Source organism: Alexandromys fortis, unplaced genomic scaffold (assembly GCF_014885135.2).
Source record: "Alexandromys fortis isolate MF-2015 unplaced genomic scaffold, M_Fortis_MF-2015_v1.1 scaffold_318, whole genome shotgun sequence".
Taxonomy (NCBI): domain Eukaryota; kingdom Metazoa; phylum Chordata; class Mammalia; order Rodentia; family Cricetidae; genus Alexandromys; species Alexandromys fortis.
The window spans coordinates 836537-853230 of record NW_026068194.1 but is presented as its reverse complement, the minus strand read 5'-3'; the positions used below and the strand labels follow the sequence as shown (position 1 = coordinate 853230).

The window sequence follows — 16694 nt, the reverse complement described above, 5'->3', positions numbered from 1 at the left end:
GTCATGTCAGTGCAGGTGTTGGCAGAAGGCAGATGGGGGCAGTGGGCTTTTGAGTGCAGGTGCCTATAGAGGCCAGAGGGGACAGGGGCATGTGATTGTAGATTCAGAGGACAAGCAAACAGTGGGCATGTGAATGCAGGTGCCTTAAGATGCCAAGTCAGCATTAGTCATGTGAGTGTAGGTGCTTGCAGAGGCCACAGAGGCACAGTGGGCAGATGAGTGCGGATGCTTGCAGAGTCCAGAAGAGGGCAGTGGATACATGAGTGTAGCTGCCTGCAGAGGCCAGAGGGAAGTATGAGTAAGTGGACGTAGGTGCCTGAAGTGGGCATGAGGGAAAGGGATATTTGGTATGTGAGTGTCAGTGCCTGCAGAGGTCAGAGAGAGGCAGAGGGGATATGAATGCAGGCGCCTAGGAAGACCAGAGGGGAACAGTGGGCATAGAAGTGTAGGTGGCAGTAAAAGGCAGAGAAGGGTGGTGGGCAAGTGAGTGCAGATGCCTGCAGAGGCCAGGAAGAGCAGTGGACATATGAATGTCAGTACCTGCAGAGCACAAAGGGACATGAAGTGAGCATATGCATGCAGATGCCTGCAGAGGCCAGTATTGTGGCTTATTTGTTTAAGATGTATCACATTCGTTCATGGTGTGAAATATTTGTTTAATGATGCAAAATTGGGTTGCAGTCTTTTACGTTGCCTTTGTTCAAATCTGTCAAGCTGTGTTACTTTACCTGATTGGTCTGATAAAGAGCTGAACGGCCAATAGCTAGGCAGGAGGGGGATAGGCAGGGTTGCCAGGCAGAGAGGATAAATAGGAGGAGAAATCTAGGCATGCCAGGGGCGAGGAGTGGAAAAAGGAGAAGGAGAAGATGACACAAGGGGCCAGTCACCCAGTCACACAACCAACTGCAGAGTAAGAAGGAATGAAAAGTGGGACAAAGAAAGGCAAAAAGGCCCAGAAGCAAAATGTAATTAAAGAGAAAATTGGACAATTTAAGTTAGAAAAGCTGGATAGAAACAAGCCAAGCTAAGGCCAGGCATTCATAAGTAAGAATAATACTCTGCGTATTTATTTAGGAGCTGGGTGACTAGCCCCCCAGGGAGTAAAAATAAAAAAAGCAACTACAGGCCAGAGGGGTGCAGTGGGCAGATGCATGCAGGTGCCTCCAGAGGACAGAGGGCATAGTGGGTATAGGAATGCAAGTGTCGGCAGAGGCCATGGAGTGTTGTGAGAGGCCACTAATTAGTTCCCATTTGCTTAGCTCTGAAATAATCACACAGAAATTGTATTAATTAAATCATGCTTGGCCTGTTAGCTCTAGCTTCGTATTGGCTAACTCTTACATATTAATTTAACCCATTTTTATTAATCTGTGTATCGCCACATGGCAGTGGCTTACTGGGTAATATTTTTAGTGTCTGTCTCAGGTGGAGGATCCATGGCTTTTCCCTGTCTCTGCCTTGTTTTCATTCAGCCTAGCTTTCCCTGCCTATCTGAGTTCTGCCTTGCTATCCAAAGCAGTTTTTTTTAATTTATTAATGGTAATTACAAAGTGGCCTCCTTCCAACACTTGGAGTGTACTGGCTGTTTTTGTGTGTCATCTTGACACAAGATAGAATCATCAGAGGAAGGAGCCTCACTTGAAGTGCTTGAAGAAATGACCTGATGAGATCCAGCTGAAAGGCATTTTCTCAATTGGTGGTCAATGGAGAGGGTTCAGTTGTAGTCGATGGTACCATCCCTAGGCTCTGGTCCTGGGTTCTATAAGAAGGTGGGCTGAGCAACGCAGGGGAAGAAAGCCAGTAAGCAGCACCCCTCCAAGGCCTCTGCAGCAGCTCCTGCCTCCAGGATTCTGCTCTATTGGAGTTCCTGTCCTGACTTTCTTTGGTGATGAACAGCAATGCTGAAGTGTAAGCCTAAGAAACCCTGTCCTCCCCAACTTGCCTGTGGTCACGGTGTTTTGTCGCAGCAATAGAAACCCTAACTAAGACATGGAGGGAGGCAATGGGCATGTGAGTTAAGGTGACTGTAGAGGTCAGAGGGGCAATGGGCATGTTATTACAGGTGCCTTAGAGTTCTGTGGGGCTTTTGAGTAAAGGTCCCTGCTCAGGGACCAGAGCAGGGTTACAGACATATGAGCACAGTTGCCTCCTGAGGCTACATGGGGAAGTGGGTATGTTAGTGTAGGTATCTGAAGTGATAGGCTGTGGCGATGTGAGTGTGGGTGCCTCCAGAGGCCAGAAGGATGGTGGACATGTCAGTGCAGATGCTTGCAGAGGGCAGAGGGGAGCAGTGGGCATATGAGGGCAGGAGACTGCAGAGGGCAGAGAGAGGCAGTGTACATGCAGTGGGCACATGAGTTCAAGGGCCTTCAGAGTCCATATGGGAACCATGGGCATATGACTGTAGTTACCTGCAGAGGCAGTTCAGCAGTGATCATGTGAGTGCACATGCCTGCAGACGCCAAATGGGCAGTGATATTAGAGGGCAGGTACCTGCAGAAGCCAGATAATGGTGGTGGGCTTGTAGGTGAAGGGCCTTCAGATGTCAGAGCAGAACTGAACATTTGAGTGCAGGTTCCTGCAGAGGACAGAGGAGGTCATGTGAGTGAAGTGGCCAGCAGAGGTCAGGTGAGCATTTGATATGTGAATGCAGGTGCCTGCCAGAGCCAGAGAGGCACAGTGGGCATGTTTGTGTAAATTCCTGCAGCGGCCAGAGAGGGGGGCAGTGGGCATATGAGAACAGGTACACACACAGGAGACTGGGAATGCAGGTTCCTGCAGATATCAGGCTGGGGGTGAGCATGTAAATGCAGGTCCCTGCAGAGGCAAGGATAGACAGTGGGCATGTGACTGGAGATTGCTAAAAAAGGGCAGATTTGGGGAGAAGGAACGAAAGTGCAGGCACCTATAGAGGACAGTGGGGAATTAGCCGAGTGAATGCAAGTTCCAGCAATGGTCAGTTGGGTAATGGACATGTGAGTGCAGGTACCTGCAGGAGAAAGTGGGGAGGTGGTGAAGTGACCGCACATGCCACCAATGGTCAGTTGTGCAGCTGGGAGTGCAGGTGCCTGCAGAAGACAGTGAGGAAGTAGCCAAGTGAATGCATGTGCCAGCAGTGGTCAGTTGGCCAGAGGGGGTTGGTGGGCATGTGAGGACAGGTCCCTGCAGAGACCAGAGTGGGCAATTGATGCTTGACAGCAATCCTACTCTGAGACAGGCTTCTTTTGCCTCCCCGCAACTGGTAGCCAAGATAGGTAGCCTCTGATGTACAAAGTTGGGATTATTTTTAGCTGACATTTTGTAGCCAAGGTCTGCAACTCTTGTAGCAGTCCTTCAGTGGCCTTTTATAATATGTTTTCTCAGAAACCTCTGACTGAAGGGCAGGAGGTCTGCATTTAGTTTCTCATAAAACAGGGTTGGAGATTTTTTTTAAAACCCAGGGACAACCTGGTCCAGGTAAATTGCCCACTGTAACTTACCTCTAGGTCGTCTGTTCACTTAAAATCAAAGATGGGTTGACTGACTTCTGTCAATGGGAGGCTGAAGAATGCATCTTTCTAGTTCAAGACAGTGTACACCTGCTTCTCTAGGAGAGTCAGACTCTTGCGAATCAGAGGTCCCAGGTGTCTTCAGAGGCAGGAGAACTGTATTCCAGGGTGACTGTCAGGGCACCAGGATGTCTGTCTCTTCAAGCCAGGCAATGTGAACTGCAATTTTCCCTTTTGTGTCTAAGGTCATTGGGTATTGTTTAATATGGACAGAGGTAGCTGAACTGATTAGTTGAACAATTACAATAACTTGGTGTTGGACCAGTCAGTCCTAGGGGTTGGTTTCTCCTGACAGAGGTCAAGAAACCAACATTTTGCTGGGTATCTGTAAGTCTAACTGTGTCTTGTCATCAGAGAAGGTGACAGTGGCTTTTAGTTTAAGCCAAAGTTCTTGTCCCAATCAATTCTCTGTTGTTAAAAAAATTTAAGTTACCTCTGGCAATTGGGACCTGCTTATTATATTTTTCTTTTCTTTTTTTTTTAAAAAAAACTGTTTAAAACTTCTAATATCTGGGGATGACTGGGTGGCAAAGGATAACTTTTTAGCAGTTGTCTTTTTTTTTTTTCACAGAAGTTGCTTTTTAATTTAGGGTATCCAAATTACAGATCCATCTCTGTGTGATCTGGAAGAGACCATGAAAGATTTTCTTGCCCCCTCTGTAGCCTGACCTGTCCACAGCAGAATCGGGATGAACAAACTGCTTCTCAAGTCTTCAGGGAACAGGTCCCCAAGTCCCAAGAACTGACTTGATTGATTTCATTTATTTACTTCATGCCTATCACCTCTACTCTTTATTCTGAAAAAAAATTTAAACATGGAACCAAAATGCTTTCTTTTCACTGGAATTCATTAAATTCAACAGCTAGTCACATGTATTTTCTCCCTCCGGCCGTCTCTTTCTTGTTTTTTTTTTTTTTAATTTATTAAAGATTTCTGTCTCTTCCCCACCTCCGGCTCCCCTTTCCCTCCCCCTCCCCCAATCAAGTCCCCCTCCCTCCTCAGCCCAAAGAGCAATCAGGGTTCTCTGCCCTGTGGGAAGTCCAAGGACCACCCTCCTCCATCCAGGTCTCGTAAGGTGAGCATCCAAACTGTCTAGGCTCCCACAAAGCCAGTACGTGCAGTAAAATCAAAAACCCATTTTAGCAGTTGTCTTAACTCTTCTTAAAAGGATCTAGCAAAATTTGTTTAAAGTCCCCTTTATTGGTGTTGCTTGTTCTATCCATGCTGCACTGCCTGACAGTGACCCTCTTGTCCTGCCTGGGGGCTTTATTATTGTTATTGTTTATTTGACTTTTTGTTTTATTTACTTTTTAAAGAGAATGGTGGTTTTTTTAATGGATCATTGGTTTAAAAAGAGACATAAATTATGAAAGAGAAAGGAGTAGAACTTTCTCTTTTCCCTTGGGCTCAACCAAAGGGAACTTTTCCCATTCCCAGTGGCTGCTTAGTGAAGTGGGGATAAATACTCATCTGGGGAACTATTTCCCCCTCCCTGTGTGCATTCTACTTAGATGACTGGTAGCCCTAGATGAGAGGCCTGAATCCTCCCCACCTCCATATAGGAACCAACCCTGACGGTGAGCAGGAGTCAAGCAACAAAACAAGCAAGTTTTCCAGGACAGGTGTAGGTTGAGGGGGTTCTCTGGGTGACCTGGCAGCGCCAAGAAAATTTGGGTCCCAAAAAGGAGAGCCACAGGGATGGGTTCCACTCCAGAGAAAGCTATTGGTCAATATAGGGAAACAGAATGGACAGAAACACATGCACACACGAGAGAGAGAGAGAGAGAGAGAGAGAGAGAGAGAGAGAGAGAGAGAGAGAGAGAGAGAGAGAGAGAGAGAGAACAACCTGGGAGGGCCACCACCCATTCATACACCTGAACAGTGACAACTCATGAATCCTGAATACTAGAACAGCAGCCATATCCCACCTCTCCTCTATGTGTTTAAGCAGAAGGTGCCTTAACCAGACTTACCTCCAGAGGTGACAGACCATGTGACTTTCTAATTTGTTTCTTAAGGTGGAGGTGTCCATCCCCTCTGAAATGTTAGGCAGCAATTGATCAAAGGGAGCCCTGGGACCTGGAACATCTAAGGTTGTGCACCTCTAGAAATCCCCTGATACATTACACTCTTCCTTACTCCAAGGGGCTCTGAGAGCCCAGTGTCTCAAGGTCTGGTCTCTGGGATCTCAGTGGAACCTTCAGAAATGTTGTGGGGTATTCACCAGAGAAGATTGCTCAGACATGGGTTTAACCCAATAGAAAGTCTTAATATCCTTCCCTTGACTACACTGAGTGTTCAGAGGCCCAGTGTATCCCCAAAGCTTTCTCAGGGTGAGCATTTAAACATAAAATAAAAACCCCTCACACATACTGGGTTGACATACATCACTTAACAAGAACAGTTAGCTAGAAGCAGAACTACAGACGTTAAAAAGCAAGGTTAGTACCTTTAGGGATGGTCTGATCTTTGTTTCATTTCTGGCATTGGTGTTGTCTATGTGCTGACTTTTACAGTCTGAATAGTATCCCCCCATGGAGTGTGTTATGTGAAGGTCTGGGGCCTGGTTACAGTCTACATCGGACTCCTGAAAGAGTACTCTCTTTTGGGGGGGTATTGTTTTTTTCTAGACAGGATTTCTCTGTGTAGCCCTAGCTGTCCTGGAACTCACTCTGTAGACCAGGCTGGCCTCTAACTTACATAGATCCACCTGCCTCTGCCTTCTGAGTGCTGAGATTAAAGGTGTGCGCCACCACTGCCCAACTAGAAGTGCTTTTTCATACCAATGAATGGATTCCTCTAAGAGCAGGAGAGATGAGCATTTTACTCAGAGTGAGGACAAACAAGGAAGAAAACCCCTTTTCCATGTTCTGTTATGTGAGCTACCACTAGAAGGTATGGCCCATATTAAAGGTGGATCTTAATACCCCAAATGATCCAATCAAGAAAATCATTCACAGGACTGCCCAGATGCTTGGGTTTCAGATGAGTCCAGATGTAATCATATTAACAACTAAACAGTCATCACTTGTCCATCCCTTGTCAATTTGACACACAATCACATCTCCCTATGCTTAATAGTATCCAGGTCATAATGCCCACCTAACCTGATGTAGCTATCACATGTGCAAGCACAAATGCATTAATATTTTTGAATAGGTGACAATTTCTCTTGAGAAATGCTTAGTTTTTTAATATCTCATATCTTAAATATGATAGTAACCACTGATATGATCTCAATATATGTTATATTGCATGAAAAATGTAGGAATGAAAACACAAATATTTTCTTGACATATGTGTATATGTGTACAAAGATGGTCTTGTCAAAATAACACAGAGACAATAAGCCAATTACAGCTCTTGTTTCTGCAGTTGGTCACATTGCCTCACCTGGTTTTAAAGCTACTTTCCTCTTCTACCCATTCTGTGTTTTCTCTACACTCAGCAGGTTCTGACTCTTAGAAAAGAGAAGTAACCTATAATCTTCATTTCTAAAGGGTCTGCAATATATAATAGTTACAACATGTTAAGTGGAATTATGACCAGGATACTGTTTTCATTTAGAAATAAAGCATGATCCTTAGTCATCCTACCTGGATTAGACTGCTATAGTTTTCATTGCCTTTAATCACAGGACATGGTAGCACCAAGAAATGCCCTAAAGGGTCTCCTTCACTCCATACATAATCATTTCTATCTCCGTAATGGAGAAACAATCCAATTTCCTCTTGGGAATCTGGATAAATCACCCCTTCAAATACTGTTTTTCATTTCTTAGCCTGTTGACTAAAAGACATCAGAATCCCAATGTGACCAAGAGAAAGTCTGAGCTTCCAATTCAATGGAATGTTGTGTCTTATGGCAGGAGCAATTCACATTTGGAACCAGGCCAGCAGAATTTAAGGTACCCAGGAACAGTTAGCACAAGTTTTCCTAGATGTTCACTAGGTATGATAGTGAGTGGAACAATTTCCGTTTCCACCTTTTGATTCCTGTACTCATGAACTGTGGCTATCGAGAAACTGTACCATATATTTTATTCTGATTCAAGACATTTGCCACTTTTTGGAGAACTGTATCCCATGTGGCTTGGAAGCAGGTGGCATTGTAACAGAAGTAGAAATCATAGACATTTGGGGAACTTCTTCATGTGACTGACTTTTTTGTGCCCTCAGGACCTGATCAGATTATATATATATATATGTATATGTATATATATATATATATATATATATATATATATATATATAAAACATCCAATTGATTATAGATGGCTCTTGTGCATATCCTAACTTATGGATTGTCAGGTTATATAATACTCAGCCCATGAGGAGCAGCTCAGGTCAAATAGTAATTTGGTGGCTCAAAATATCAAGGTTTTCTCTATAATTCATAGACTGGGACCTGCTAAAGGCTCCAAACAGCATCCCCATCTGCCACTGACGCCTCAAGTTCCATCATGGTCCAAGTGCTAGAGCAGCCTGCATGGCAGCCTGGACCTCTTGAAGAGTGTCTCCTGTCCCCAGCCTCCCACAAAGCTAGCAGCTTTCCTGCTTGACATATGGGCTGGAGTAACACACCCAAGTGAGGAATGTGCTGTATCCAGGATCCAAATAGGCCAGTAAATGTTGTGCTTCTTTCTTGGTAGTGGACGATAAGTTACTGATGGGGGAAGGTCATTGGCTAATAAAGAAACTGTCTTGGCCATTTTGATAGGCCATCCCTTAGGTGGGTGGAGTAGGCAGAACAGAATGCTGGGAGGAAGAGGAAGTGAGCTAAGACGCCATGCTCCCCTCTCCTGGGCATACTTGATGAAGCTCCAACCCAGGATGGACGTAGGCTAGAATCTTCCCGGTAAGCGCACCTTGGGGTGCTACACACATTATTAGAAATGGGCTAGTCCTGGTGCAAGAGTTAGCCGAGAAGAGGCTAGATATAATGGGCCAAGCAGTGTTTAAAAGAATACAATTTGTGTGTTGTTATTTCAGGGCATAAACTAGCCAGGCTGCTGGGAGCTGGGTGGCAGGAACGCAGGCCTGCAGCTCTTACAACAAGTTACGAGAAATATCTCTGCATGCCCCAATACCACTGGACTCCTGGAAATTTCACTGAGGTTAGAAGCCTCTGAATTTTGGTTGGATTTATTTCACATCTTCTGATGCATATATCTGCCAACTTCTAAGTATATCTATCCCAGTTATACATTCTGTAACTGGGGAAACAATAGTAACTAGTTCACACTATTAATGCTCTTCATGTTTCTAGGAGAGACTTCAGAAGCTGCCAGTATAGCGATTTCAAAAGACTTCCAGATACTTTGTATTTCATTCTTCCAGTACTGTTTCTCTAGTACCACTCTGGTACCACAATGGTTACTAGTGGGCTCTTGCAACAGAATTATATCTTTTTGAATATTTGGCATTATTCTGCTATTATTTTATTGAATATATTTTCGTGTCATCAACTTCAGATATACCAAATATGTTTTATTTGATCGTGTAATGCTATCTAAGTGAGCATGAATACTGTTCTCAATCTTTCTTTTCTTTTTTTTTGTCTAAATACATTATTTTGAAAGACTTGTCTTTATACTGTGATTATTTTAATGTGACTAATCTAGTGTTCTATAAAGATTTTCAACTGAATTCTTTATCTGATTCACTGAGATTTTTCTGTGTTAGTTTTCTTTTTGTTATGGGGTGATACAACTTGGAATTTTCAACGGTGGTGGTTCTCACATGACATTTCCCCTTTAACTCTCCTATTTGGCCTGTAAGGCAGGTGGATTGTGACAGAACACCATGACCAAGGTAACTTACAAAAAAAGCATTTAACTGGCTTCTGGTTTCAGATGGTTAGAGTCCATGATGGTGGAGCAAAGGCTTAAAGGCAGGAACAGCTGAGAGTTAACATCTTAAACTGAAAGCAGGACACAAAAAGCAAATTAAAAATGGCAGGAGTCTTTCAGAACCTCTAGTACACACACACACACACACACACACACACTCACACACACGCACACCACAGTATACCCCTCCTGACCAAGACCATACCTACAAATCTTTCCCAAATAGTTCTACAAACTGGGAACCAACCATTTAGACATGTGACTGTATAAGGGTGATTCTCATTCAAACCACCACATTCCATGCTGTGACCTGCAGAGCATATCATAATGCAAAGTGCATTTTGTCCAACTTCAAAAGTCTCCAAAGTCTTTCTGCCTCAACAATGTTTCAAATCCAAAGGTCAACATCTTTTCTGAGACACAAGGCAAACTCTTAATAGTAAACCCCTGTAAAATCAAATAGCAAATCGCGTGTTTCCATAGAACATGTTAGAAAATATACATTACCATTCCAAAAGGGAGGAACCAGAGCATAGTTAGGAAATACCGGACCAAAGCAAAACTGAAATCCACAGAAGAAACCTGCAGGTCCTCTAGCTCTGTATCTGATGTCAGATGACTTAGATGGCTCTACCCTTCCAGCTTTACTGTCTGAAAAAAAACTTCTCTCTCCTAGACTGATTCTACTTCCTGTGCTCAGTTCTCCCTGGCAGGTATCTGAGGGCTTTGGTACCTCAAACATTTTAGAGTCTCTAACACAATGCAGGTTTCACTTTTACAGCTTAATGACTTCTCATGGTCTCCATCCAAGGAATCCCCAGCCATATGCCTGCCCTTAGTGGTTCTTCTTAACCATGGAGGAAGATTCTACCACCCCCCCTCCTTACTATGCATTCTCATGAATCTAAACACAGAGCCACATGAACGATAAGGTATTACCATGTTTAATTGTCTACTGGGGTTGAACCCCTGGCTCCTTTAAATGATTTATGCACCAGCTTTGATTGCTTGTTGCTTTTTGGAGCAGAAAATTCCTTAGACCTTTTTCTTTCATGACTTGGAAGCCTAGCTGGGCAGGGTCTTGCTCTTAAAGCACCCTTTCCTTTATTCTGATTCAGATTAGGCTTCTCCTTAATCTCTTCATCTCTTTAAGAACAAGTCTTAAGTAAAATTTCTTGTTACTCCTTTTCAAACTTGACATTTTTATTTCTTTTTGTCCCACTTCTATATTAAACCTCTGTCAAAGATGTTACTCCACTGATTTTTCTCTTTACTTAGTTGATGGTTTCCTTTGCTGTACAGAGGCTTTTGTTTTTATGAAGTCTTGCTTATCTTCTTGGCCTTAATTTTGGGGCATACAGAATTCTATTCAGAAATTTCTTCCCTGAACCTGTCTTGAAGAGTGTAGGACTTCCACTATTTCATCTTTTACACTGAGATGGTTGATACATTTACTATTAAAGTTTGTGCAAGGTGCTAGATATGGGTCTAATTTCATTCTTCTATATGTGGACATTTAGTTTTCCTAGCACCATTTATTGAAGACGCCACATTTTCTCTAATGTATGTGTTTTTTGCCTTTTTTACTAAGTATCAAATGACTTTAGTTAATACATTCATATTTCAGTCTTCTCTTTTGTTCCATTGGGCTACATGTTTGTGTTTTTCAATGCCTGATTAATTTATCATTAATGTCCAGCATTTTTTCCATATTTTATTAAACTGTTTGAAATTTCACACGTTTTATTGATCTATTAAAAATCATTATGAGGCAAGTGATGCCTCCAGTTTGATATACCTGAATCTCTTGGGTGAGAGCCATGAAATTTTTATATGTCATATTACCTTTTTGTGAATTCCTATCTTGATATTTTCACATATGCGGGGATATTCTATTGATCTAGTAAGGCTTTCTCAGTAAGTAGATTTCTCTTGGTGATGTATTTGGGATATCGCATTGTTGCGTAATGATGATTTTATTTCCAATTTGATATTGTTGCCATTCCTCTGTAGTTTCTCTGGCTATGGTTAGTCCTTTTATATACAATGCATGTTATATCAGAGCTAAGGAGACCCACTATCTTTGCAGGTTTTTAATTCAGTAGAAGGGGTGTGGACAACATAGTACTAATATCCAGTATTCGCAACAATGCACAACCAGATAAAATGCAGCAGTTATAATGTGTCAAAGTGCAAGAATAAATGACTATGAATCAGTACTACATGAAAATCTTTATCAATTCTTAAGTCAAGGCTTAGATAATAGCATGTAAAAGGAAATCAAAAGAATGTAAGAGATCAAGTTGTGAAGGAGATATGTTGGGGGAAATCACAAGGGGGCAGGAGGGGTTTAGATATAAACAGGATACATGTATAAAATTTTATAAAGAATAAATAAAAATATTAGAAAACAAATAAATATACAAAGATTATAAAATATTACTAGACTAGGTTATAAAATAGCAATACTTAAAATGTGCAATGAAAGAAATTCCAAGTCAGAAATTCAACAAAGAATTTAAAGCATAATAAGGTATTTATCAGGGCCTAAACTGAGAATGCTGCCAAAAGAATTCCCTACTCGACAGTTACCTTTTCAGAAAGTGTTTCACTAAGATCAATACACAGATGCTGGTGCAACTGTCGTTCACAGGGTCCAAGCTCCATCTAGATACTGCAACTAAACTTGGCAGTGTTGGCAATGTGGTTCTGGTTTGGTGTGCATGAGAGTTGGAAACACTGAGGAGGTCATGGGGACTTGCACCATGATTCCAGAGAGCTGCTGAGGCCAGACAATGTGTGAAACGTTTGGAGTCCCTGAAGAGGGTGCTGTGAGACCATTGTATGAAGCTGTGAAAATTAAATGTGTGGAGAGCCCAGGATTATGAGATGTCAAAACCATGGGATATGGACTAAGAAAAGCTGCAGACAAGGAAGAAATCTGACTCAATAGAGAAGTTGTATGTGCTTTCAGAAGCAGAAGCAGAGGAAGAGGAGTGGGGCTACCTAAGTAAACCATTTTTAATGGATGTGATTTCATCATGGGCCCCAGATAGCAAACAAAACTTCGGGATTTGGCATTTGCTCTGCTGAGTTTCTATCTTTGGTGTGATCATTCCTTGTTATGTTCTTGTTCTTCCCTTTGAGTTAGGAACGTTTGTTCTATGGCATTGTATTTGTTTAAGTAATATATTTTTATTTTACTTGTTTTAATTTGCATTTATTTGTTTATTTTGTTTTTGTGTGGGTACATGGACACATACACACCATGCAACACACTTGTGCGCATGCGTGAGTGTGCATGTGTATACACACACGCACACACACTGTGATTATCTGTTTGTGGAGGCTAGAGGACAACTTGCAGAAATGAAGAGTCAGTTTTCTCCTCCCAGCATGTCATTCCCAGGGTCAAACTCAAGTTGTCAGTTATGGCAGCAAGTGCCTTTACTCACCGAGCCATCTTGTTGCCCCCTCCCTTTTTAACAGAAGGTTATAGTTAAGAAATTGCTTTGAATTTCAAATGAGACATGGACTTTGCATTTTAAAATAATGTGTTGGAACTGCTGAAGAGTATGAGAACTTTAGAAATAGGACTTGAGGATTGCCTTTGGTATTATGAGACAACCATGAACTTATGGGAACATATAATAAAAGGATATTACTTAAAAGTAATGTTTGGAGGGCTTGAAAGATGGGTCACTGGTTAAAAGCACTAGCTTCTCTACCAGAGGGCCTGGGTTTGATTCTTAGCATTCAAATGGCAGCTCACAACTATCTATAACTCCAATTCTGGGAAATCTGATGTCCTCTTCTGGCCTATGAAGGCACTGCATGTGCATGGTGCACAGGCACACATGAAGGAAAAACACTCAAAGCACATAGTAATACTATTTTTAAGTAATATGTTTCTATGTCAAGTCGACAGCGGATGGACTTGTGATAGTCTATATTGTTTTCTAATTTTGCAGGATCTAGAAGCACTGAGAGAACAAATCTCTGGGTATGTCTGTTTAATTGATTTAATTAACAGAGGTGGGAGAACTAGTCTAACTGCCCAGCTGAATGAAAAGGAGAAAGGAAACTGATAATCAGAGTTCATTTCCTGTTGCTTCCTAAATGCAGATGCAATGTGACCAGCTAGCTTCCTTTTTCTTCCATTTCTTGTTTTGTTTTGTTTTACCAGACAGGGTTTCTCTGTGTAATAGCCCTGACTGTTCTGGAACTCACTTTATAGACTAGGCTGACATCGAACTCACAGCTTCTGTGTCCCAAGTACTGGGATTAAAAGCATATGCCACCACCACCCAGCTGTTTCTTCCATTTCTATTGCCATGTCTTCCCTGCTATGATGGAATGTATTCCCTAGAACTGTCAGTCAAAATAATCTCCTTAAATTGCTTCTTGTCAGTTATTTTGACACAGCTATGAGAAAAGTAGCTAATATAGTGTGGACAAGGTGGTGACTTGGGGAAATTGTGGAGTTTAATATGATGACCATGGGCTAACCAGAAGGAGATAGGTACAGACAGACCATTCAAGTAGCTGAGAATAATAAGTAAACAGATGTGTCTTGAGGAACCCTGATTCCGTGTGGTTTACAAGCAACTCTGCTATACCAGGGCTCACAAATACTCTGTGTGAGCCATAGTTCACCTTCTGCCTTCCTTTATTGTTACATTTTTTCCCCATTGGGCAAAGATTAAATATACCACACACAATCATACGAGAACCAACAGCATTTAATCCCTGAGTAGTAGCATGGACATATTGCTGTTCAGTCTGGTTCAGGCATAGGAGCAAGAAAATGACACTTAGTCATTAATGGGGGAAGGAACGGATTCAGATGGATCTTGAGGCTTTGAAGATGAAGTACTAGCATCAGTACTTGAAAGAACACGGCGTCTTCCCTTGTGATGACCCCAGGCACAGAGTATATGACAGTTGTCATCATCTTCTTTTTCACTTTCTGAAGAGCTTTCACCAAAAGCACGTGGCTTCTCATAAACACAGCAACATTTGGAAGAGCGACGGCCCAAGTGCTCATTATCAATAGTGTCACTTGACCACTCAACCCTCTTGCCTGACTTTGCCTTCTCTAATGGGTTGGACAGATTGGTATTTTTGAGCTCATTTTCCAGTTCAACTGTGGGCTCTGAGATGACTTCGGTCAGCTTAGATGTTGGCTCTTCCATAGCAGAACTGGAAGCAGGACAGAGGAGAGGAATCGATGTATTCAAAGAGTCTGAGGAAATAGGAATTTGAACCCAGTTAGAGTCACAATTAGAATGTAATGTTACTCTTGTTTTTGTCTTAACTTTCTCACCCACAGGTACCCAACTTACTGTTGTTTCTTAGTTTCTTATTTGTTTAAAATCAAGTCTTGAAATCACAGAAAGTAGTTTGGTTCCCAGGGAAGTGGCAGAAAGGAAATCTTGGCCAGACTACTTCAATCTCCTGTAAGATTAAAAAGCAAATAAATGACACTTTAAAATGCATGTCTTTGTGAAAATTAGCTTAGAGAAATCACCATACGGATCTTAATTTCTGAATTTTGAGTAATAACAGACACACAAAGATCAATATTTATTTATGTGTATAAAAAATGTTTCTCTGTTTGAGTATGTCTATGGCTTACTGTGTGGCCTACTGCGATTGTTAAAGACATGGTTGGAAAAGAACTCAAATGTCACACTACTAAGGGAATCTGAATTTCATAGTGAAATCCTTCTAGAATTATTACTTTATTATGAAAAGAATGCAATTTACTGTGTATCTTAAGTTTTAATGAAGTATCAATGTGAAGTCAGAAAATGGATACTTTAGAGATTTTGAGATTTAGTTAGTAATATAGATGAGTAATTACACATTAACTAACATTATTACTAGTGATAAACAGAAGGAAGACAATTGGCAATAACGTAATCATTTAAAAGGGAAAATCACTTGTTATTAAAGGTGGACATGAATTACAATGTGGGTGACACCAGATCTGATGACAATAAGGACAAGACTAAGCCAGGGAAATTAGCAAGCTAAAAATCATTGGGTCTAGAAAATCAGAATCCCTGTGTTTTAAACGGCCCACATTATATACATACCCATTTACTTAGGATCTCCAACAGGTCTTTCTGGTCTTATCTAGGTATTCTGTCATCAGACATCCTTAGGAGACCAGCTTTGTTGCTGCTTTCTTGTGCCTGTCTCCATGACAACTAAAAGACACAGATAGAATGTATGCTTCTATCTCCTAAGAAACCTGACTATGAGTAGTCTAACTACTGATTGACTTGAAAAATAGTTTACCTTGTACCTGTTTGTTTCATAAGGGACCAGATCTCTAAAACAAAAACAAAAAACAAAAGAAACCCTCAGAACCTTTGCAGTCATTTCCATTCCTGTCACTGATTGACAGGGCCTGAGAATTTCATTTATCATATGCATCTGTTAAAGCCCCCAACCATACCCTTTAAGGCTAAGGTTGAGTCCTTCTCTGATATTCACCTCTGGATTGCTTCTCTTAACTAAAATCGTGTTTGGACAACCCGGGGTTTGTCCTTCCACCACTGGGGGCCCAGGGTCCCTTAGATTCTCCTTTCTCTTTTCTTTTTTCCCTGCTGTGAAAGGATGCTCAGAGTGGCCTCTGGTGTCTCTGACTTCTGAGTCTCCCTGACCGGATCCAATCAGGCTGTAGCCCCCACCTGTAGGCAGAGAATGCTTTACTACAGGTCCTGTGGTGTTCCCTGTCAATTTACACCCTGCCTGTATGGGGAGGCATACTGTTATAGGCCTTATGGTGTCACCGTTTCATGTTTTTTTTTTTTTTTTTTTTTTTTTTTTTATGATTTCATCTTTGGGTTTTAAGCCATTCAATCCTTCAATCTGTCCTTCCCTCTGGTTTGCCTTTTATAGACCCTATAACCCCAGGTTTTAATGTCCCCTACTTACAGATTCCCACATTTGTCCATCTTTTTTTTTTTTTAAATGGCCTCATTACAATTTAGATAACAATCTAAAGTGGCCATCTAATGGCACCTTTGATCCCAATATTTTACAGGAGCTTTCTAACTACTGTCAGCATACCGGCAAGTGGAAGGAGTTTTCTTACATCCAAGCCTTTAACTATCTAAGCTCTAAGACTAAGCCCTCTGTCCTTTCAAGTTGTTTGCCTGCTCACGTGTTACTTGCTATGCCATCTGAACCGGAAGAATCTTTCACTTCTGCTCTGGATCCAGCTAATGAACTTCTGCCTTTTTGACCTCAGTGGGCAGCTATCCCCATTCCTCCTGTCCCT

General features: G+C 41.8%; 2 long non-coding RNA genes across 3 annotated transcripts in view; one reads left to right on the top strand and one right to left on the bottom strand.

The window, feature by feature from the left end:
- LOC126492968 (uncharacterized) overlaps positions 1-12659 on the top strand; it is a 34099-nt gene extending 21440 nt beyond the window's left edge. The window contains exon 3 of one of the 2 annotated variants that reach the window (XR_007589722.1): positions 12054-12659. This is a non-coding gene — a long non-coding RNA (uncharacterized lncRNA). Of the gene's footprint in view, positions 1-8540; positions 8726-12053 lie in introns of those variants that run through there. The other variant, XR_007589723.1, reaches the window with a different exon arrangement.
- A 1562-nt stretch (positions 12660-14221) lies between these two features.
- Positions 14222-15795, bottom strand: LOC126492967 (uncharacterized). Its single transcript, XR_007589721.1, has 3 exons — positions 15502-15795; positions 14746-14857; positions 14222-14645 (listed from the first exon to the last, which is right to left on the bottom strand). It is a non-coding gene; the product is annotated as an uncharacterized lncRNA (long non-coding RNA).
- Positions 15796-16694: the final 899 nt, after the last annotated feature.